At 49.8% G+C, this 22,185-nt stretch overlaps 1 protein-coding gene across 2 annotated transcripts in view; it reads right to left on the bottom strand.

Annotated features, from left to right (window-relative positions):
• Positions 1–20,240, bottom strand: part of Il21r (interleukin 21 receptor) — a 35,376-nt gene extending 15,136 nt beyond the window's left edge. Inside the window, exon 1 of one of the 2 annotated variants that reach the window (XM_023716512.1) lies at positions 19,846–20,240. The gene's annotated coding sequence lies outside the window, so the exon portion shown is untranslated. Of the gene's footprint in view, positions 1–1,008; positions 1,124–19,845 lie in introns of those variants that run through there. The other variant, XM_023716545.1, reaches the window with a different exon arrangement.
• Positions 20,241–22,185: the final 1,945 nt, after the last annotated feature.

The raw sequence follows: 22,185 nt of genomic DNA, 5'->3' as shown, positions 1-22,185 counted from the left end.
ACTTGGGTATTGCGCCCATCCTAGATAACTAGGATGACACAGAGGCACTGGGCCCCACGCTGATCAAAATACAGACTGTTCAAAGCCCCACACTGCCACTGCCAGAGTGGGTGGCCACGGCAGGACACCTAAACTTCCTGGATCCCAAGGTCCTCCTCTGGACATAGGGATAAAAAAAAAAAAAAAAAAAAAAAAAAAAAAAAACCCAATACCATGCTCAGACGGCCCCTGGGATGATTCAATCAGTCCTATCCCTAAAGCAGTTAGAACGGTGCCTGGCACACAGTGAATATTATGCAAGTATTCCTTGAGCCATAAAACTAGATACAAGGAAATACAAGAGCTACATTTAGGAAGGCAAAAGACAGTCAGGTTAGCGAGACCCTACTACCTGCCTGGGAGCTGCAGCAGCTGGAGACGTGGTTCCCACGCCCCCCCCCCCATTGACCTCAGGCCCTCGCACTTGCCAGGGAAGCGCTTATTACACTAAGCCATCTCCCCAGCGCCTTGGTTTGTCAATGTGCAGAAGTGGGGAGGAGGAAGGAGCCTCAGAAAGGGTTTCAGACGCGCCGGCACCATGTCAGCAGACAGAGGTCCTCGCCCTGCCTCTTCAGAGCGTGTGGCTGCCCCAGCCGCATCACCCGGGAGCGGCGAGGGTGCGACTCCCACCGCTGCACGGCGGGCTCAGGGTCGGTTATCACCCCCAAGGTGAGCTGCTCACTTGCGGGAGACAACACCCTTGATGGCAGGGCTTGTCCATCCCGCCGTCCTCGCATGCCCCAGCCCCGAGGGGGGCCCCTGTCAGCCTCATTCCCAGCCCTTGAGGGCTCATCCCCTCAGGCAGACCGGACCCCAGTGTCTCTCCTGCAGGGAGAACAGAAGGGGACCCAGCGCCTCCGCTGTGGGAGCGCCGAGCCCTCTGCGCTTGAGCTCCGACGGAGGAGCAGGGCACACTGACTTGCAACCCGCCGGATCCCAGCCCTGTGTCCCTGGCCGAGAGTTACCTACCTCCTCCGAGTCTGTTTTCTCACTGGGGAAAAAAAATGAGTCTTGGCTGCAGGCGTGCAGTCAGCTCTGACGGCGCCGCCCCGCGGGAAGCCGGCGCTCGGCCGCCGCCGCCGCCACACCGAGGAGTGAGCTCCGGATAGCAGCAGCTCACGCTGAAAGCTGGCCGGATTTCAGGAGATTGGGGGAAGTGGAAGGCTTGGGGTTAGCCAACCGGGCCAAAGTAAGGGCTACATTGGGAACACGAAGTGCTGAACTTCGCAGCAGCGAAGAGAGGCATGCAAATCAAAACCACAGCCGCAGACCTTTGGAGTGTTATCAGATTGGCAAAAAATAGAAGTCTGGCTGTGTCTCAGGTGGAGCTGAGGATTGATCTCTGGGGGAGGGGGTCGCTCACACTCATAGCCAGAGGGCTGTAGGTGAAAGCCAGTCCACCGGAAAATGGCTCGGTGTGATCTAGTGCATGCAAGTGCATGCCTTCCTGGAGACGTGGCGACGCCGGCCCTGCACACACTGCGAGAGGAGCTTTGCACGTGCGTGCCAGAAGCGCACGCGGAGGTGTTTACGGCAGCATCGCTTCAGTAGAGGAAAACTGGAAACAAACGACACCCGGAGAATGGAAAACATAAACCGAGATGTGACGGTGTGGCGTGAGCTTGAATCATCCGCGGATGCGCACAGCAAAGCGAGTGACTGTCGCCGAGACCAGACGGGGTAAACAGAACAGCGCGCTAGAGAGGAGCGTGTGCGTAACAGCACCGCGCACGGGGCAATTCTAGGCGCAGAAAGCCCATCTGGGTATCAGTTAAGTGAGTATGCATACGGCAGAAAAGCACAAATAAATCAATGGAGTTCCTAAACATCAAGTTTAAGAAACAAGGGGGTATAAGAAGGAAGGGTAGGGGTGGGAGAGACAGCTCAGAGGTCTAAAGCCTGCCTGCTCAGGCAAGCTTAGGCAGGCGCAGGGGACCACGGTTTAATCCCCGGCACCACATGCTGCGCCAGCCCCACCCTCAGGGTGGGCTGAGCTGGCCAAAATAAATAAATAAACAAATAAATAAATAGTATATGATCTTAACGTGGTGAAATTATCATGGGTGTCAGATTATCATTATCATTATTGTTATTATTATTGCTATTGTTATTACTTTTAGAGAGGGCTACTAAGTGTCCAGGTTGGGCTCGAACTTGTGATCCTCTTGCCTCAACCTCCCAGAATGTGGGGATTTCAGGCGTGCGCCACCATCCCTGGTTACAGTCATATTATCATATCTGTCGTTTTAGATGCTCAAGTTACCACGAAACACTTTAAATGTAAGTTTTGTAAAACAGCATAGGAGGGAAGACTTTTGCCAAAACAGAAATAGCTGGTGTCAGACGGACCCTGCCGCGGAAAACAACTACAGAGGGGAACGAAAACTGCAGGAGACAGCAGCCGGCCTATCTGTGCCCCAACGGAGGGCAAGGCTCTGTGACTTTGCGGGCAGTGTCTCCTCCAGCCACCTGCCAAGGACAATGGGTGGCGTCCAGGAGTTTCATTAAAACACTAAGAGGAGATTTTCACAGGGGAAGAATTGGAGACCGGGGCCTGAACGATGGACCTTGGTGAGGACCCAGTCATTCCGGAGAGGCTACGCCTTGGGAATAAAGGAAAGAGCAGGAATAGCTTCCGCTTGGCCATATCGAGGAGATCTGCGTATACGCCTCATCAGAAGAACATTCAAAGCCAGCTGGCAAAAGTTAGCTTTCCCCAAAGCTTCTACTACTTTTCCGACACAATGTCCAACATGCGACTAAAATTAGGAAGCAAACTAGGAAATTGTATGAAAGAAATAATAGCCAAGAAAAGAACCATAGAAATACACACACACATGATTCAGAAAATGACATTAACAAACATGTTTTAAAATAATTATGCATGGAGGGCCGGTGAGATAACTCAGCAGACTAAGTGCTGGCTTAGCCTCGCACAGGGACCGGGGTTCAATCCCTGGCACCACAGACCGTGCCGGCCCTGCCCCCCCCGGGTGTGCTGAGCTGTAATCCCAGCACGGAGGAGGCTGAAAACAGAAGTGTCACTAGGAGTCCAAGCTGTGTAGTGAGACCCTGTACCAAATACATAAATTAAAATAATGATAATAATAAGAACTACACTTGGTATGTTCAAGAATTATACCAGAATTATGGAATCTATTTAAAGCAATCCTAGGGCAGCAAACCATACCAACTGAAATTCATAAGAACTAAAGAGATGGGACTGAGGAGATAGCTTGGTGGAATAAGCGCCTGCCCGGCAAGCACAAGAGCCCAGGGTTCGATTCCCAGTACTGCATACCATGCCCGCCTGAAACCAGGTGTGGTGACACACGCCTGTAATCCCAGCGCTGGGGAGGCTGAGACAGGAGGATCACTATAAGTCTGAGCTACATAGTAAGACCCTGCATCAAATAAATAAATAAATAAATAAATAAATAAGAGATTTATTTTTTAAAAGCCAACTTAGAATTTTATATCCCGCAAAAAAATCCTTTAAAGGTGAAGACAAAAAATAACAAAAACAAAAACAAAAAAAAAAAAAAAGAAGAGAAGGGGCTGGTGAGATGGGACAGTGGTCTAAAGCACCTACTTAGAACAAACTTCGCAAAGCAGAGGGACCGCGGTTCAATCCCCCAGCACCACATGCCAGCCAGCCCCGCCCCCTGGTGGGCTGAGCTGGCCACACACACATAAATAAATAAAATTTTAAAAAAAAGAAGAGAAGACCATTTTGATAAAGGAATCTGTAAAATTCCACAGTTAACATCATATTTAATGGTGAAAAACTAAAAGGTTTTCCCCTAAGGTCATGAACAAGATAAAGGTTCATCCGACTGACATCTGTTAAATATTTTAGTAGAGGTTCTAGCCAAGGCAAATAGTGGCAGAAAGAGAGAGAGAGAGAGAGAGAGAGAGAGAGAGAGAGAGAGAGAGAGAGAGAGAGAGCGCCAGCCAAATAGCTCAGCGGATTAAAGCACAGGGACCAGGGGTTCGATCCCCAGGCCTGCCCTGCCGGCCCCACCTCCGGGGGTGCTGAGAAGGCAATTGAGACTGGACGTGGTGGCACGCGCCTGTAATCCCAGCTCTTGGGAGGCTGTAAACAGGCGGACCACTAAGAGTCCTATCTAGTAGTGAGACCCTGAACACCCTGTAGACCCTTCCCTAAAAATACATAAAAAAAGAAAGAAAATCTTCTAGATTAGAAAAAAAACCTTTCTATTTTTAAATAAAATTATCCTGTGTATGTGTACAAAATCTAAAGGAATACACACGGAAACAAACCAACAAAAACTATTTGAGTTAATAAATGAATACAGTAAGCTGTAAGCTCTTATGAAAGATAAGATCTTATCTTACAGTAAGCTTAAGATCAATATGGTCAATGTTTAAAAATTAATTATTGGGCTCGGTGTGGTGCATGCCTGTAATCCCAGAACCCAGGAAGCTGAGGCAGGAGTATCGTGATGAGTTGGAGCCCAGCCTGGGCTGCAAAGTGAGCTCAAGGCCAGCCTGAGCTGTGTAGCGAGAGCCTGTCTCAGAAAGACAAAATAAAGAAATAAATAAAGATAAAAATCAATTATTGTTACACACTGCCAATTCAGAGTCTGATGAAATTAAGAAAGTTATCTTATTTAAAAAACACCAAAATGACTATAATAGGAATAAATGTTAACAATTATTAGTTATGTTACCGCAAGACTAGTTTATTAGAATGAGATAATTACGCTGAGAATTATAAACATCGGTGAGACAGATGACAGAAGAGCTAAGTACGTTGATGTGTTCATGGATTAAACAACTTAATATTGTTAAAATGACTCCTAGATTGGTGGTAGTAAAACTTGTGGAGCTGTTAGTGATTAGTAACACCCAGCCTGCTGCAGTGTGTGTGCCGCAGGCTCTCCACCACTGGCTGTGAAGCAACTTACAGAAGTCCCTCTAAAAATCCCAGCTGGAGTTTTTGGGGGTGTTAATCCTAAAGTTCACAGGGAAATGGAAGGAACTAATATCAGTCAAAACAATCTTGAGACAAGTCAGTGGGCAGATCTGCACTTCCCAATTCCAACGCTTACTACCAAACTGCATTCATCAGCGTAGTGTGGTGCGCATACACAGGTATCATATAGCTCAGTGGGATCGAGCTGAGAGTCCAGAAATCAGCTTATGCATATATATATATATATTTTTTTTTTTTTCAGTACCAGGGATTGAACTCAGAACCTTGTGCTTGCCAGGCAGGTGCTTATGCTGCTGAGCTATCTCCCCGGCCCTATATTTTTTTTTTTTTCAGTACCAGGGATTGAACTCAGAACCTTGTGCTTGCCAGGCAGGTGCTTATGCTGCTGAGCTATCTCCCCGGCCCTTGATTGATTTTTGATAAAGGTGTAAAATAATTCAACTAGGGGGAGGCGAGTCATTTATTTAGTACAGGGTCCCACTACACAGCTCAGACTCGGTAGTGATCCTCCTGTCTCAGCCTCCCCAGAGCTGTGCTGGCACGGCGTGCGGTACCAGGGATCAAACCCGGGTCCTTGTGCTTGCCAGGCAGGTGCTTGGACCACCGAGCTATCTCCTCAGCCCAGGAGGAGAGACTTTAAGCCAAAAGGTACTGATGAAACTGGGTGTTCACATTCAGTGTAATCAAGCTAGACTCCTATTCTGCAGCATGTACAAAAATTAACTAAAAATACATCCAAGACCTGGATATAAAAGGTGAAGCTATCAAAGTCTTACAATAAAAATAGATGTAAATCTTAATAACCTTATGTTAGGCAATAATTTCTTAAATATCATAACCCAAAGCATAAGCAAAGAAAGAAAAACAGGACGTATTGGACCGTATAAAAATTTAAAACATTTGTGCTTGAAAGGACACTAATAAGAAAGCGAAAAGATAGTTGTAGAACGGGAAGACAGATTTGCAATTAATGTATTGCTAGAAGGTCCAGTACTGATCCTATTTAAAGATCTTTTGGAACTCAAGAGCTAAATGCCACAGAACTCAAATTAAAATGGACAAAAAATTGAGCAGAGGCTGGCGAGATAGCTCGGTGGACTAACGCGCCTGCTTAGGCAAGGGCAACGACTGCAGTTTGATCCCCAGCACCACATGCTGCTCCAGCCCTGCCCCCAGAGCAGGCTGAGCCGGCCACAGGGTCCCAGCATGGTGTTGCACGCCTGCAATCCCAGTGCTGGGGGCTGAAACCAGGAGGATCACTGCAAGTCCAAGCTGCACAGTGAGACCTTGTAGCAACCAAATACAAAAATAATAATAATAATTTGAGTAGATATTTCATTAAAGAATATGTACAGAGGGCAGCCCATCCAAAAGCTCAGCATCACCAGGCATCAGGAAACGTCCAATAAAGACAGTGAGCCACCACTTCCTACCCACTGGGAGGGCAATGGCTACCATAATGACAATAGTAGCAAGTGTGAGTGAGGAAGTGAAGAAATGTAGACAGTCACACACGTAGAGAGCACATAAAATGGTTTAGCCACCATTGGAAAAGTTTCTCCGTTTCTCTAAAATTAAATCAGCGTTATCGTATGACAAGGAAATTCCACTCCTAGGTATGTTGCACAAAGAATTGCTTTACTGTCATGTAAAACAATAGCAACAACAAAAAGTTTGTATGCAAATGATCTTAGCAACATTATTCCTAAGAGTCAAAATTTAAGCCAACTGGTGCACAGATACACAAAATGTTGGGCATCCCTAGGGCATAAGGTTACATAGCTACAAAGGAGCACAACCGACCAACGGCTGCCGGAACACGAGAGAACTTTGAAAGTACCACCCCCAGAGGTCAGACACGGCATAATTCAGTTCATCCAAAGTGTCTAGAATAGGCAGATCCATAGCGGCAGAAAACAGGCTGTCAAAAGCGGAGACTGTAGCTGGGCGTGGTGGCACACACCTGTCATCAACCCCAGCACTCGGGAGGCTGAGGCAGGAGGATGCTGTCGAGTTCAGTGCCAGCCTGGGCTACCTAGTGAGCTCAAGGCCAGCCTGAACTATGTAGCAAGACCCCTGTCTCAAGAAAAACCAAACCAAAACAACAACAAAGCAAAAGCGAGTGCTGAGATTGCAGGTGGGAAGTGGAGAGTGACTAATAACAGCTCTGAGGTTTCTCTGCGGCATGATGACCACGTTCCGGGATTAGATAGCGATGCTGTCTACACAAGCACATTTTGGGAATGTGCTGTACTAAAATCTGTGGCAGTGTACACCTCAAAAGTGATTTTTTTTTTTTTTTGGTGGTACTGGGGATTGAACTCAGGACCCTGCTCTTGCCAAGCAAGCACTTATTCTACTGAGCTATCTCCCCGGCCCTCAAAAGTGATTTTTAAAGCATAGAGAATATACTTTAATTGTACATTTTTGAAAATGAAGGCTAAAAATGGTTCATTCAGACTTTATTTATTTATTTATTTATTTGCGGAACCGGGGATTGAACTCAGGTCCTTGCGCTTGCCAGGGAAGCGCTTATTCCACCGAGCCATCTCCCTGGCCCTCATTCAGACTTTAAACACCTCACAAAAACAAGAATTTGTCCCTGGTAGAGCTACACCTAAGAGATACTAAAGTGAGGTTTTCGGGCCAAAGTAAAACAATTTTGGACAAATAGTAGGGCATTGTAGGAAGGAATAAAGAACAACAAAGAATAAGCCTAGGTAAATACTAACTTGCTTAAAATAGCAAGATAATGTCTTTGTGTGTGTGTGTGTGTGTGTGTGTGTGTGTGTGCGTGTGTGTGTCTTTTTGAGACAGGGTCTCGCTGTGCAGCTCAGGCGGGCCTTGCGCTCACAGCGATCCTCCTGCCTCAGCTCCCCGAGGGCCGGGGTTACAGGCATGCACCACCACGAGTTTAAGCCGCATGGAAAATTAAAACGCAGGGCCAGGATACCCCGAAGTAAGATAAGGCAAATGAAGCTAAAGGCCAACGTGCTGTCCAGGAAGTGGTCAGAAGGCTGACTGAAGACAGACCTTTGTAAGTGCTTATCAAAGAAAGCACGACAGAAGGAGGGGATACAGCGAGGAGGGAAAGGCTTGAAAGGGGACGCACAAGGGTGAGAGGTGTTGTGCTCCTGCACCAGCCCACACAATGGCGCAGCGGAACCGCTAGGTGTAGCAGGCACACACTAACAACAAAGTCAAAAAATTTTTTTAAAAGTACAGCAAAACAACCACAGAAGATAGAGAACAGTAGGGCCAGCCAAATAGCTCAGTGGACTAAAGCAACTACAAGCAGGAGCATGGGCCGGAGGTTCAATCCTGGGCCCCGGGGCGTGCTGAGCCGGCAATTGAGACTGGGCGTGGTGGCGTGCCTGTAATCCCAGCTCTTGGGAGGCTGTAAACAGGCGGATCACTATGAGTCCGATCTAGTAGTGAGACCCTGAACACCCTGTAGACCCTTCCCTAACAATACAAAAAAAAAACAAAAAAAAAAAAAAACAAAACAAAAGAAAATATAGAATAGTAATTGTAGACAGCTGAGTATTCTAAAATTAGGATAAAGAAGATGGAGTGTAGAGGAACAGAGATGGCATTAAAAAAGAAGAAGGAAAACACACAGTGAAATACCAGGCCTAATCCCAAACATAGCCATACTTTCATTAAGAACAAATGAACCCAACACGAGAGTTAAAGAAGCCAAGAACTGACATTAAAAGAAAATAAAGTCGTAGGTCAATCTTTCTCATGAATAAGATGCAAAAACCCTGAGCTGGGGATGATGGCACATTGCTTTATTTTAGTTGGACATTTAAATATCAGTATTCTGGGCAGGGACGGAGGCTAGAAGAGAGGGTAGATTTGCATGTGTGGAAATGTACCGGTGAGACTCATTTGTCTGAAGTATTAGAGCATTCATTCATTATGATAGAAAAGAAAATCAGTAGTCTAATAACAGAATAAAGAAGAAATTTTATACGATCACTTAATAGGTCCAGAAAATATATTGAATGGATTGCAACGTCCTATTTATAATTTATTTATTTGATTCAGAGTCTTTTTTTTTTTGGTGGAACTGGGGATTGAACTCATGCCCTTGCGTTTGCCAGGGAAGCGCTTATTCCACTGAACCATCTACCCAGCCCTGTGATACAGAGTCTTGCTATGCAGCTTGGACTCATAGAGATCTTCCTGTCTCAGCCTCACCAGTGCTGGGATTGCAGGCATGCACCAGCAGGCCAGTTTCCAGGCCGAATAGCACGCCTAGAGTTACGGGGCTCCATGGCATGTGGCATCAGCGATCAAACTCTGCTCCTAGTAATTGGCAGGCAGGTGCTTAGACCTCTGACCAATCTCCTCAGCTCCCTGAGGAGGGCTACCTGAGACGCTCTCCTTGAAAGAAGAGCAGCTGTCTCCATTTGGGCTGAGCCTGACTCTATTTCCTTGTATCGATAGGTACAGGACTATCAATACCAGGCTATTCCTGGCTAGGACTTTTCATTATCCCTTCAATTGGCCTTAAGCAATGCATACCGGTCTAGCCCAGGTGCTGGTGGGAGTCTATGAAGATGGCCCACGCGTTTCGCTGATAACCCCCACCTGCTGCTCTTTAATAAGAGCCAGGTCGACAGGACGAAGGGCCAGTGCTCCACGCTGATGGCTGGGATCAAGCCTCAGGCCAGAGGCTATGATTTCCTGAGGCTTGAAAGATTACACACCAGAGCTGAAGCACCCGACCTACCGGAAACATTAGCCACTATCTCAATTGTATAATGCAAATTACTTTCTCTGCATATCCTCTCTGCACATGACAGAGGTCAATGCAGGCCTCCTAACTAGCCCAGCACTCAGTACTCACCTACTTCCTGCCATTCTCAGTCCTTCCTCCTCAGGCCACTCCTCCTGCATGACTGAATGAAAGCCAGGTCCAGCCCTGGGTGGAGGCCTTTGTTCTAGATAGCCTTCACTGTGGCTGGACTTGGGACCCCTTGGCTGCCCATAACTATAAATATGCCTTAGTGTCTTTATTCTCACCGTGGATTGCATTGGAGTGGTAGATTGGAATTAACTTGACATGATTCCAATAGTTTATCCATAGGATTACAAATATAAACTTCCCAGACCTAGATGAGGACCAGCAAGGGCTCGCTATAGCACCCTACTTGTGATTTTTGAAATCTGTTAGAAAATATAGGCCAGGCATGGTGGCACATGCCTATAATCCCAACACTTGGGAGGCTGAGGCAGGAGGATCGCTGCGAGTTTGAGACTAGCCTTGGCCACAAAGTGAGATCAAGCCCAGCCTGAACTGTATAGTGAAATGGTATATATCTCATGAATAGATGAAATCTTTATCTCATGAATAGATTAAATCATTAATCTGACAACCGACAAGGGTCCCTCTCTGTCACACACACAGTTGCCCTCACCCCACAGCTCACATTATCCTTAATGGCCAAATATGAAACACTTCCACGCTGAGGACAAAACATACTCCAAAATGCCTAGCCTAGAGATCCCAATTAACACAATAAAGCAGAGACAAATTTATAAAGGTTAGGAAACTGTACTTATTTGGGATGGCGTCAGGAATGCATACCTAGAAAAGATCAAGATAGTAGAGGGATAAATGATGAGAATAGAAATTGCTAAGGAAACTGAACATTAGATCAATGTAAAATTTTGTTGTATTTGTCAAGATCAACACAGTGACAAACTCTTAGACTAAGAAAACAGAGCGAACACTCCTGTACCTAAAGTCAGAAATGAAGGAAATGTTAAAGCTGAAATCTAGAAAAACAGAGGAGGGCCGGGGAGATAGCTCAGTGTCATAAGTGCCTGCCTGGCAAGTGCAAGGTCCCGAGTTCAATCCCAGGTACCAAGAAATAAAGAGGATAAGAGAAAATGGTGCATAATTTTATGGCCATAGATTCAATAACTTTGAAGAAATTGAAAGCTTCCTAGAAACATAAATTTACCAAGCCACATATGTGTGCATGCACACACATACACACTCCTGAATAAACCTGTAACTAGTAAGAATTTTGAATCACTAATAAAAAATTCTCACAGGGAAAATCCCAGGACCAAATGGCTGCACCAGAAAATTCTACTCATCATTTAAAGGATTAACACCAGCCTTTCCTAAACTCTACCAAAATACTGAAGACGGAAATGCCTCCAAAACCCATTTTATAAGGCACTGGTACCAAAGCCCAAAAAGGGAAAGAAATTAACCAACCCATGCTGTTGACGAGCATCTGCGCAAAATCCTCAACTGCATACTAATACATCAAATTTAACAGTACATTAAAAGAATCCCATGGGGGCCGGGGAGATGGCTCAGTGGAATAAGCGCTTCCCTGGCAAGTGCAGGGGCCTGAGTTCAATCCCCGGTTCAGCCAAAAAAAAAAGGAATCGCATACCACAGCAAAGCAGGATTTATCACCGGAATGTACAGATGGTTCAAATTATGGATATCAATAAATACAGTATACTTGTGGGCCTGGGATATAGCTTAGCTGTGTAGCAAGCTCACGGTCCTGGTACCACCAAAAAAATAAGTAAATAAAAATAAATGAATAAAATAGCTAAATATAATATACCACACAAACAGAACAAAGGACCCAAAAACCACATGATTATCTCAGCTGATGCAGGAAATACACTTGACAAAATCCAGTACCCTGTAATGGTGAGAAATTAAAAAGAAAACACTCAACAGGCAGGAAATAGAAAGAAAGGACCCCGCACAGTGTTAGGTGGGTCGCTGTGGGGGTAGCCTGGGAGAGTTCACGTCTCTTCCTCCCTTGATTCCTCTCTGGCTCCTGTTGTCCCGCCAGGAACCAGTCTCCCAGCCTCGCCCCTCTGCCTCTCAGGCAACCAATTATGGCCAAAATAAGCCTTTTCCTCTTTGCAGTTGTGGGTGTTAGGTATTGTGTCCCCATGAGAAGAAAGTAACTAAGACAATACAAATACACAAAAATTAGCTCAAGCAATAGTAGGGCCGAGCGTTCATGGTGTTACGGTAGGCGGTGATTTTTTGGCGAGAAAGCCAGACACACAGTCACCAGAAGCAAGCACAGAAGAAGGGGACACCACCAGATTGGAAAAGTGTTCAGCCAAGGACGCAATCAACAAGACCACAGGGCATCCTGGAGAAGGGCAGACAGCATTTGCAAGCCTCGTGTCTGACCAGGGATTCGTTTCTGAAATGAAAAGAACACCAACTCAGTAAAGAAGAAATCCCAAATATCCAAAGGTAAGAATGGGCAAAGGACTTGAATATTTCTCAACAGGTGAACAAATGGCTAACACACAGATAAAAAGATGTCCAATGTCATTAGTCACTAGGGAAACACAAACCAAAACCACAGTGAAGAGACTGGGCGTGGTGGCACGCGCCGGTAATCCCAGCTCTTTGTAGGCTGTAAACAGGCGAATCACTACCAGTCCTATCTAATAGTGAGACCCTGAACACCCTGTAGACCTTTCCCTAAAATACAAAAAAAAAGACAAAACCACAATGAATTTGTGTGTGTGTGTGTGTGTGTGTGTATGTGTGTGTGTGTGCAGGGCCTCACTACACAGCTCCAACTCATGGTGATCCTCCTGTTTTCAGCCTCCCCAGCACTAGGATGACAGGTGTGTACCACCACGCCCAGACTTGGTCACCAGCTCAGCGCCTGGGGTGGGGCTGCTGCGGCTTGTGGTGCCAGGGATCAAACGCAGCGCTGAGCTTGCCTAAACAGGTGCTTAGTCTGCTGAGCTATCTTGCTAGCCCTTGTTTTTGTTTTTTTTTAAATGAGCAGCGCTGGTGAGGGTGTACAGAAACTGGTACGTTTCTGCACTTTTGGTGGGATTGTACAATGGTGCGAATGTTTGCTATTTTTTAAAAAAATTAAAATTAGAAACATCAGGTAAATGGATAAAGAAGAAATTACATACAAAATATTACTTGGGCTTTCAAAGGAAGGAAGCCCTGTCATGGGCTACAGTGTGGACCACGCTGGAGGAATTAGGCCAAGTGAAAGAAGCAAGTTACAAAAAGACAAATATCCCATGATTCCACTGGCATGATGTATTTAAGGTGACCGGACACAGGGAAACAGAACTGGTCGCTGGCAGCGAGCAGGGAAAGGGAAACAAGGGGTTCCTTTACGGCCATAAAGCTTGACTCTGGCAAGGTCAAGTTCGAGAGATCAGTTTTTCAACAATGTACATATTGTTAACAGCATTAAGTCTTACTCTCAAAAATTAAGCATTAAAAAGAAAAACGTAACAAAAGCCTGGGACACTGTGCTTGCAACCGCGATACCGTCGTTCACACGATCAGCAGAGGAAGAAGCCTAAAAAGATTACAACTGCTAAGGCAAGAACCGCTAGCGAGGCTGGCTGCGCAGCAGCACACCCACAGTCCTAGGCAGCCTGCAGGCCGGGGGGCTGCCTGGCCGCACGGGCTTGAAGCTCAGCTTGCTGAATGAGAGTCTGTCTCAAACCCAACCACAGCCCAAACTAAAACCAGTGGAAGCGAGTTGGTTTGGGGTTTGGTGTTTGGTAAGTCCTTGTACGTATATCTAGAAATCCAATTTGAAAAATATGTCAATTATAAGGTGTTTTTTTTTAAAAAAATCATTATATTGCCATACACTAAGAACAAATATCACATTTTAAAAGCATGCAATTTACATAGACATCAAAAAATCAAATACCCAAGAATGAGTCTAATGATCTATAAGACTTGTATATAGAAATTTATAAGACATTACTAAGATAAATTATTATTATTATTATTTGTATTTTAGGGAAGGGTCTACAGGGTGTTCAGTGTCTCACTACTAGATGGGACTCGTAGTGATCCTCCTGTTTACAGCCTCCCAAGAGCTGGGATTACAGGGGCGTGCCACCATGCCCAGTCTCAACTGCCTTCTCAGCAAGCCCCATGGGCGGGGCCAGCTCGGCAGGCCCAGGGATTGAACCCCAGGCCCCTGCACCTGCTTGCAGGCCCTTTAATCCACTGAGCTTTTGGCTAGCCCTTAAGATGCATTAAATTAAAAGAAATAGTGTGAGGTCTCAGTTTGATTCCTGGTATCACAAAAAAAGAAAAGAAAAAAAGAAGAGAGAGAGAGAGAGGGAGAGAGAGAGAGAATACTATGTTCATGGATTTGAAGATTTAAACCTGTCCATTTTCTCCAAATTGAACTAAAATTTCAATGAGCTCTCAAGTACAAGAGACTCCAACAGGGTTTTCTTTGGGAGAAATTGACTCAATTATTTTAAAATTTACATAGAGATGCAAAAAGCTGAAAATAGCTTAGACAACTTGAAGACTATCGAGACCTATAAAATAATCAAGAAAACAATACAAAGCAAAACAAACTGGCTAATAATGGAAAAGAATAGAGACTCTAGAAATAGACTTACAATACTTTCTTCATTTCCAGCAACTACACCAGTGAAAAGCGTGGGGAAAGTACGACATTAAAAAGGATGGCGTATTAGTTGACTAATGAACCTTGAAAAATACCCATCTCTCACACTGTGCATGAACATATATCCCAGTTACACTACAGAAGCAGGTGTGAAAGTAGAACGACAAATCATCTAGCAGAAAACACAGGACAGTTTTTTCCTAACCTCGGTGCTGCAGCTCTTGGTAGGCAACACACAGAAAGCTTGCGCTGCAAGGAAAACAGACCCACCGACTGGATTTAGTTAAAACCAAGCATTTTTGTCGTCCAAAATTTCCATTGGAAATTTATGCTCAATGAGCATGAAGTGATATTTCACCTTGGAAAAACGCTGAGCAGTAAACACAGCGCTTTCCTTTCGGGGTCCTAGGGCAGAGCGAAAGGACGCACACACGTGGGAGCCAGCAGGCCTGCTGGGGGGTCGCACAGAGCTCCCCACGCCCACCGCGAAGGGCCCAGAGAGCGCGGGTTCTTGGCTCCCTCCCGGATCGTCTTTCCCTCCCCACCCTCAAGGAATGGATCGGTTTGGTTCCTCGGCCAACCTTCACCTCCACTGTGACCCTTCGGGGTTGAAAGTGAAAGGTGATGGGGTTAAAGGAGAATGGTCCGCTTCCCACAGGGCCCAAGAAGAAATGAGAGGGGTGGAGAGGGGCTCCCCGCAGGAGCTGTAAACCGGAGCCCAGGGCACTGGAAGGAGAAGTTTGTCCGAGCCAGGGACTTCCCGAGAGGGAAACTCGAGAAGAGCTCCGGTCTTTCCTCCTCTCTGCTGCTCCTCCTCCCTAGCCGCCCTCCAGCGCATGCTCCGCGCTGTGCAGTCCACCCTGACTTCTCTAGCCTGGCCTGCAGTACCCTTGTGTCTTAATCTCCCCTGCTTGTCCCTCAGGACTCACCCCTGGGCTCCAGGCGTGGAGGTGGCTGGCCGCTCCCCAATGCCCCCTTCCCCGGGCTTTCCCACCTCCAAATGCACTCTCTGAGCCACTGCAACTCTCCACCCCCTCCTTGGCTGCCTGTCGGGCTCCTACTCAACCTTCAAAGCCCAGTGAAAATATCACATCTCTTCTAAGTCTCTGGTCTCTCCAGGGACTGTGAGTCACTCCTCTGGAGTCGATAGCTTCACCCGAGAACACAGCTTAGGATGTTCCAGCCATGCTCTGCGTGGCCTCTGGGACCACGCAGGGGCTCACATGCAGCAGGTGCTCTTGACACGTGACAGAGAATGCTTGGAGCATCTGAGTTGTGAGGATCCCTGCCAGCGGGAGGAGCTACACAGACTGTATCCTGCAAGCTCACCTTGCCTCACTTTCTTAGATGAGGCTCCCCTTTCCGATAGTAAAGAGCCTTACGTCCGTAGAACAGAGCCAGGACTCAGCGGCCCTTCCGGCTCGGGACCTTTGCACATACTGTACTCTCTGCCCAGAATCCTTTCCCCTAGCTTGTGTGTGTTCTCTTCCTTAGGTTTCAACTTCAATGAAAATTAAGTGGCTCCTTGCAAGAGTTCATCCACTGCTTCTGAAGCGGGTCTGCGCTGCCGTTCTCTGCTTTCCGTATGAGTGTTTCCTCCATAGCAGCCGCAATGGTGGGACTGCTTTGGGGACTACCATCTCTGCTTTGGGGCTCATGACCTATCTCTGCCTGGAACATGGGTCCCAGAGACTGGGTCATTTGTCTGATGTCCTCCCAAGTGTCCCTGGTGTGCTTGCACACAGTAGGTGCTTAAGGAGCAGCCATCGAGTGAGTAGTTGCTGAATGACTACATGAACAAACTTGAGGAAGAGGGGCCACAGGGCCACATGTGTAGCAGCCCACGAGCTGGCCCCTGAGAGGCCGGTTTCCCCTTCAGCTTTGTTACTGTCCCCAGCTCTCTTGCCCCCATCTAGGGCAACACCCTCAGCTCCGGAGACTGAGGGACAGTGACTGCCATCAGCAGACAGCGGTGGGGTTCTGTGGGCAAGGTGATGGCCTGCCGGGCCCCTGAGGCATGCTCTCAGCTAAAGCAGGGTTCTAGGCTCAGGCTGGGAAGAATCAGCCAAATGGCCGTGGCCAGATAGGAGGCAGCCAGTACTTCCACGTGGCCCTGGCCACCCCTCGTGCTTTTCTCTGAGCCTCAGGTACCCACCGTAAGACGGGCAGCAGCCCCTGCCTGGCTAAGCGGTGGGCACAGGAGTGAAGCACACTGCCCATGTGTGCCTCAGGTTAACAGTCAGGAGAGCGGGGCATGGGAGAGGAGGCTGCCAGGCCCTGCACCTGTGCCCTCTCAACTGATCTTCCCCACCAGCCTGCAAATCTGTGCAGACTCAGCTTCCATGAGCCTGAGCAGCCTTCCCTCCTGGGATCTCTCTGTGCAACTTGCACGGGTGACAGGGAGGCCCAGCCCGGGCCAGCACACTCCTGCCATGTCCCTGTGCAATTAGGGCAGCCCTGCCCAAAACACGGGCCTCTGTCCTCCTCGATGCAGTGGGTGGCAGCTCCCTACACCAGGATGGGCGGCAGGGACAGGCAGAAACAAGAAGATGCTTTAAACCACAGTAACGTGAGGCCACCAGGTCAGGGGCTGTGGCGGAGCCGCCTGCCCTGGGCAAAGGAACCTGAGTGTACCAACCAGCCTCAGGGAACTTACAGGGATGCGTCCTGTCTATACGCTCAGGCCCCTGGCAGATGAGGGAACGCAAACCCAGAGTCTTGACCACAGGCTCCCACGGCAGGGAGTGCCTGGGCTCCCGCCTCCCCGGGCACAGTTCCAGTGGTGGCAGGATCCTTGCTGGGGCTGCAGATGGCACAGCTGTAGGCTGGGTCCCTGCAGCAGGTGTCCTGGGGGCTGAGGCCCTGGCTGGGGCCCTGCCCGACCCCGGGGAATATTCTCAGAGCAGTGTAGAAGTTCCAAGTTTACTCAGAGCTCTCTTCTGAGCTGTCAGGAAAAGTCCCTTTGGCCTGGGGCCAAGGCAGAGTGGGGGTTGGGAGCACCTATGGGCCCTGGGGAGGGTGGGGCTTCTCCTGGCACCCCCTCCAACTCCTGGGGCCTGGAGAAGCCACAGAGGAGGGGGCAGTGGGCACGAAGACCTCTTCTCAAGGATGTGCTGGTTCCCTTGTCTGTGGCTTTCTTTGCTTTCCTTCACAATAGCCTATTGGGCGGCCCTAGAAGTTGCCCCTCCCTCCTCATGCCTCAGTTTCCCCACAGGGTGAGGTGTGAACCTCCATAAGATCCCTTACCTGTTGCGGACCCAGTACATGCTGGTGCTCCAGTCAAGAGCACCACAATTATTATCAAAATTATTTAAAGTGAAAAAAAATATTTAAAGTGAACCCTAATAGTGACTCCCTCCCCCGCCTCCGCCAATGTTTCCCTCTCTCTCCCTGCACTGGGGATCATACCCAGGGCCTTCACACTGATATACACCCCAGCCCTTTTTTATTTTTTACTCTGAGGCAAGGTCTTCCTAACTCTTAAATTGTCCCGGGTAGGGTGGAACCTGTGGTCCTCTGGCCTCAGCCTCGGAGTGGCTGGCACCTCCTGAGAGCCCCCGGGACTTCCTCTTGTCACAGGTGAGGACACAGTGTGCAGCGAGGTTAGGGCTCTCCCAGGGTCCCAAAAGCACTGAATCCCACGACCCCAGCGGGGGCTGTGGGAGCAAGGACTGCCACTCCTGCCTGCAGGGACCTGGGGCGCTGGGGAAGGGTCCCCACCCACTCTGCACTCGCATTAGTACCAGGCCCAGGCAATCCTGGGGGTGCAGAGGAGTGGGGCCCCCCAAGCCGGAGCCAGTGTTCCTCCATCCCTCTTCTCCCCTGCTGGTCTCTGTCCCCTCCTCGGGCGCCGTTTCTACATCCGTCTTCCTCTCTTGGCCCAGGAGAGAGCTGGCTCACTGGCCGGTTCTGGTCGGACAAGCTGTCCTCGCCCACTCTGCAGAGCTTGGAGGGCCTGGTCACTGGCCCTGGGGGGCAAGGGGACGAGTAGGGCCAGAGCTTCTACAGAGTCCATCACGGGGACCTGTGGTCAGGGCCTCTCCCCCATGGGCCACTCATACATGGGAACGGATTCCCTGCCCTCAGGACCCAATGCCCCTTCTTAGAGTGGCCTGGCCTGGCGTCCCTTTTTGCCTTATCCTGTCCTGCGGGCTGTTTCTTGCCATCACATAGACTGAGGTGTGATTCCAGCCCTGCATCTCCCAGCCATGGCTGACCCGGGACCAAAGTTGTACGGGCCAAGCCTCAGTCATGTCACCTGTGAAATGGGCTGCATGAGACCACCAGCCTCACCAGTGCCTTGTGTTCTAGAACATCCTTGGGCATCTCCAACCCGGTGGGTGCTGGTGCCAGGACAGAGCCCCAGGGCCAGGGAAAGGAGGGCCCTCCGCAGGGGTCCAAGGTTCCCCAGGGTGCAAACATCTCCCCAGAAGGGACAGGGTGCCTGCAGTTCCAGCTGTCACACTGCACGCTGCAGCTCTTGCAAGCAGCCCCATAGGATGGTGCCGCCTTTGCCTCCATTTTACAGATGGGCATGCCGAGGCTGGCGGAGGCTGGTGCAGAGAGCTGCATGCCGACCCAGCTAGGCAGCTGAGCGGCTGGGTTTTGCCCTCCAGGTTTTCCCCACTCCGTCATGCGCTCTGAAACCCTGTCCCCCGGGGGTGCAGATGTCCTCGTAGGGGCAGCCTTGTGGTTGTTCAGTATCCTCGGACTGCATCCTATGCTCCCAACAAGTACCAGTTCATCACCTTTGTCCTAAACCTCACCCCCAGTCTCCTGTTCTTCCCTCCCTGTGCGCCCAGCCCCCAGCCCCTGCCAGCCTCCAGACTTCGTGCTCCTCCGTGCTTTAGAAGCTTGACTCCCCCACCTCACCCCAGTCTGGGGTTCACTGAAAGGGTGAGGAGGAGCCGGGGTCAGCTGCTGCGACTGTCCTCCCAGCTTCTCCTGGCTGAGTGACCTAAGGAAGAGCCCCTTCCTGCCCGGGCAAAAGGAGCACACCACCACCTTTGAGGGACCCGAAGAAATGAAGGTGATGAGAAGCAGAAGCCGACCGGGGTGCTGTGGGCCCCCCGATGGAGGCGCCAGCCTCTGGCGTACTGGCGTGGCTGTCTGCTGCGAGGCGACTGTCCCCTCAAGTTGGGCCAGGCCTGCTTTCCTTGCCCATCCAGTTCTGGTCTGCATAGGCAAGCTCATCCTAGCTGCGGCTCTGCCCGCACACCCCAGGCCTGCCAGGGGGCTCTGGTCACTTGAGCTGGGCTGGGAGGGGTCTGGCTCCAGCCTGACTGGATGAGCCTTCTGCGCTGTGCCCCCAGCTGTGACCCGGGCGCCCCAGAACTCTCCCACCGCCGCTGTGCTGGATGCTGGGGCCAGGCGCGGAGGAGCATCCCCAACCCTAGCAATGGGCCCAGCTGTTACCTGCTGCCTCCGTGGGCTCAGACTTCCATTCTGGGTGCCGGGGGGCGATCTGGTGGCCTCCTGGCAGTGGCGGCTGGGTTTGGGGCACAGGGGGAGATGAGGGTCTGAGAAAGCCAGTCTCAGAGAATCCACACCCTGTTCGGGCCACCAGACAGTCACTCAGACGCGGGACAGCTGGGCTTCTGAACAGGTGTCCCCGGAGAGGAAGGTAGTGCCAGAAGACAGCCACGCAGAAGGATGAGGGAGTCCTCGGGGACCCGTCGGCTGCACCGGGGCTGGACAGACAGGCGGGCAGACAGACACATGCAGGGTGTGCGGCCCTCAGTCACGCGTGGAGGGAGGCGGGACGCGAGGGCACCCAGTCAGGCCCTCTATTGCTGCCGGCTGGCCGGCAGGCCGCTGCCATCCCTGAAGCAGGGTGGGGAGAGCAGGATGTGGTGAGGCGCCGCCCCGCCCCTGCGGGCTCCTCCTCGGAGCTGTGAGAGCCTGCTGCTGCCAAAGGTCACCTGCTAGGAAAACTCTGGGGGTGACATCTGCCTCTGGGGGACAGGTGACGTCATCCCCAGGCCTCAGGTTGAGTCCCCGCTTCTTAGTGATGTGGAGGCCGAGGCGGGGGTGTGTGAAGGGGGGGCACATCCTCCCCCCAACCCCCCCAGCCCACAGGGAAGGGAGGCCCAGGCTGAGAGGGCTCCCTTCTCCCTGAGAAGGCCCTCTCTTCCCCATATAGTGAAAAGCTGGCCTGTGTCCCGGTTCCCTCGTCTGCCCTGTAGGTCCCTGAGCTTGAGAACCCCCCTCTGACCCAGACCCTCCGGTTTGTCTCCCTGCGGTCCAGCCTCCTGCTGTAGCACTGGAGGCAGCAGGACTCTGTACCCAGGTTGGAGAGTAGTGAGCTGTTGGGGCCCACGTATCCCGGCTCTGAGTGTCCATCTCCCTTTCCCCAGCAGTTCACTTGGGACACCCAGCTTCCAGGGGCAGCCAGCCACCCTTACTTGGGAGTGTAGAAAGATGAGAGAAAAGACATTCTAAAAGAGATTTTAATCTAGCATCAAATCCAGGCCCTTAAGAGGTCATGGGGCTCGGGTAAGTATTTAAGAAACCCTGGTATGGTACCCTGGTGTGCCCGTAATCCCAGCACTCTGGGAGATTAAGGCAGGAGGATTGTACATATGAGCCCAGGCTGGGCAATCTAGTGAGAATTTATTTCAAAATAAGAAATATAAAGAACTGTAGCTCAGTGTGAAGGCCCCAGTACTGGGGCAGGGAGTAGGGACAGAAAAAAACAAAAGAAGCCAAAGAACAAAATTCATTCAGCCCCAACCTCCCAAGGGAAAAGCAAGAAAAGCACTCCCACCACCATTACCATGACCACCATGTCCCCACCTTGCATTGCATAAGCACCTACTTGACCTCCCTTTATCCCACAAACCCTTGTGGCAGACAAGACCTGTCCCATTTTTTATATGCAGAGGCTAGAAAGAGAGAAACATTCCCAAAGACAGCAAGTGTTGGACCTGGGATTTGAACCTGGGGCCTCTGATCCTCATGGGTACCCAGGCTGAGGGAGGCCCCAGCAAGGGACTGCAATGTTCTTGGGGTGGGTGGGATTTAGGATCAAGCCTCCTCTCCCTGACTGACTCATTTTGGGGAAATGTACTGCAGCTGGTGCACATGACCACTCCAAAGGGAAAGAGAAAGCGTCTTTCTGTTTATGTCTTGATTTTTCCACCCCTTTTGTCTAGCTTTGAGGAACTCAGTACAAATTCCCCTGTGGTCGGCTTGAGGGCATCTGCTCAGCAGACAGAGCCCCTCTTCCTGACTGTGGACAAATCTTGGCTGGCAGTCAGATTTCATTTTTCTTTCTTGCCCTCCGGGAGGCGGAGACAGAGGAATTGCAAGTTCCAGGCAGGCTGGATAACTTAGCAAGACCTTGTCTCCAAGTAAAAAAATAAAGTGCATGGGATGTAGCTCGGTGAAGAGCACCCTGAGTTCCATTCCCAGTATCCACCACTCCCCAAAAGCATGATCTCAAACCTCAAAATCAGGCTGGGGAGATAGCTCAGCGGCTTAAGTGCCTGCCTAGCAAGTGCAAGGTCCCGAGTTTGATCCCTGGTATTGCAAACATAACCAACCAACATAGATTAAAAATAGTCAAAGAAAAAAAATTCTATTGGTTCAAACTTCAAAATCACTTAAGAAGACAACTGCCATTGTCATCACCTGGGGTGTGTGTGTGTGTGTGTGTGTGTGGTGTGTGTGTGGAGGGGACAGGGTCTCACTATGCAGTTCGGTCTAGCCCTGAACTCACTATAGCCCAGGATGGCCCAAGCTCGCAGTGATCCA

This window comes from Octodon degus, unplaced genomic scaffold (assembly GCF_000260255.1).
Source record: "Octodon degus isolate 3935 unplaced genomic scaffold, OctDeg1.0 scaffold00001, whole genome shotgun sequence".
Classification (NCBI taxonomy): domain Eukaryota; kingdom Metazoa; phylum Chordata; class Mammalia; order Rodentia; family Octodontidae; genus Octodon; species Octodon degus.
Note: the sequence above shows the minus strand (reverse complement) of the source record. Positions and strands in the feature narration are given on the sequence as shown.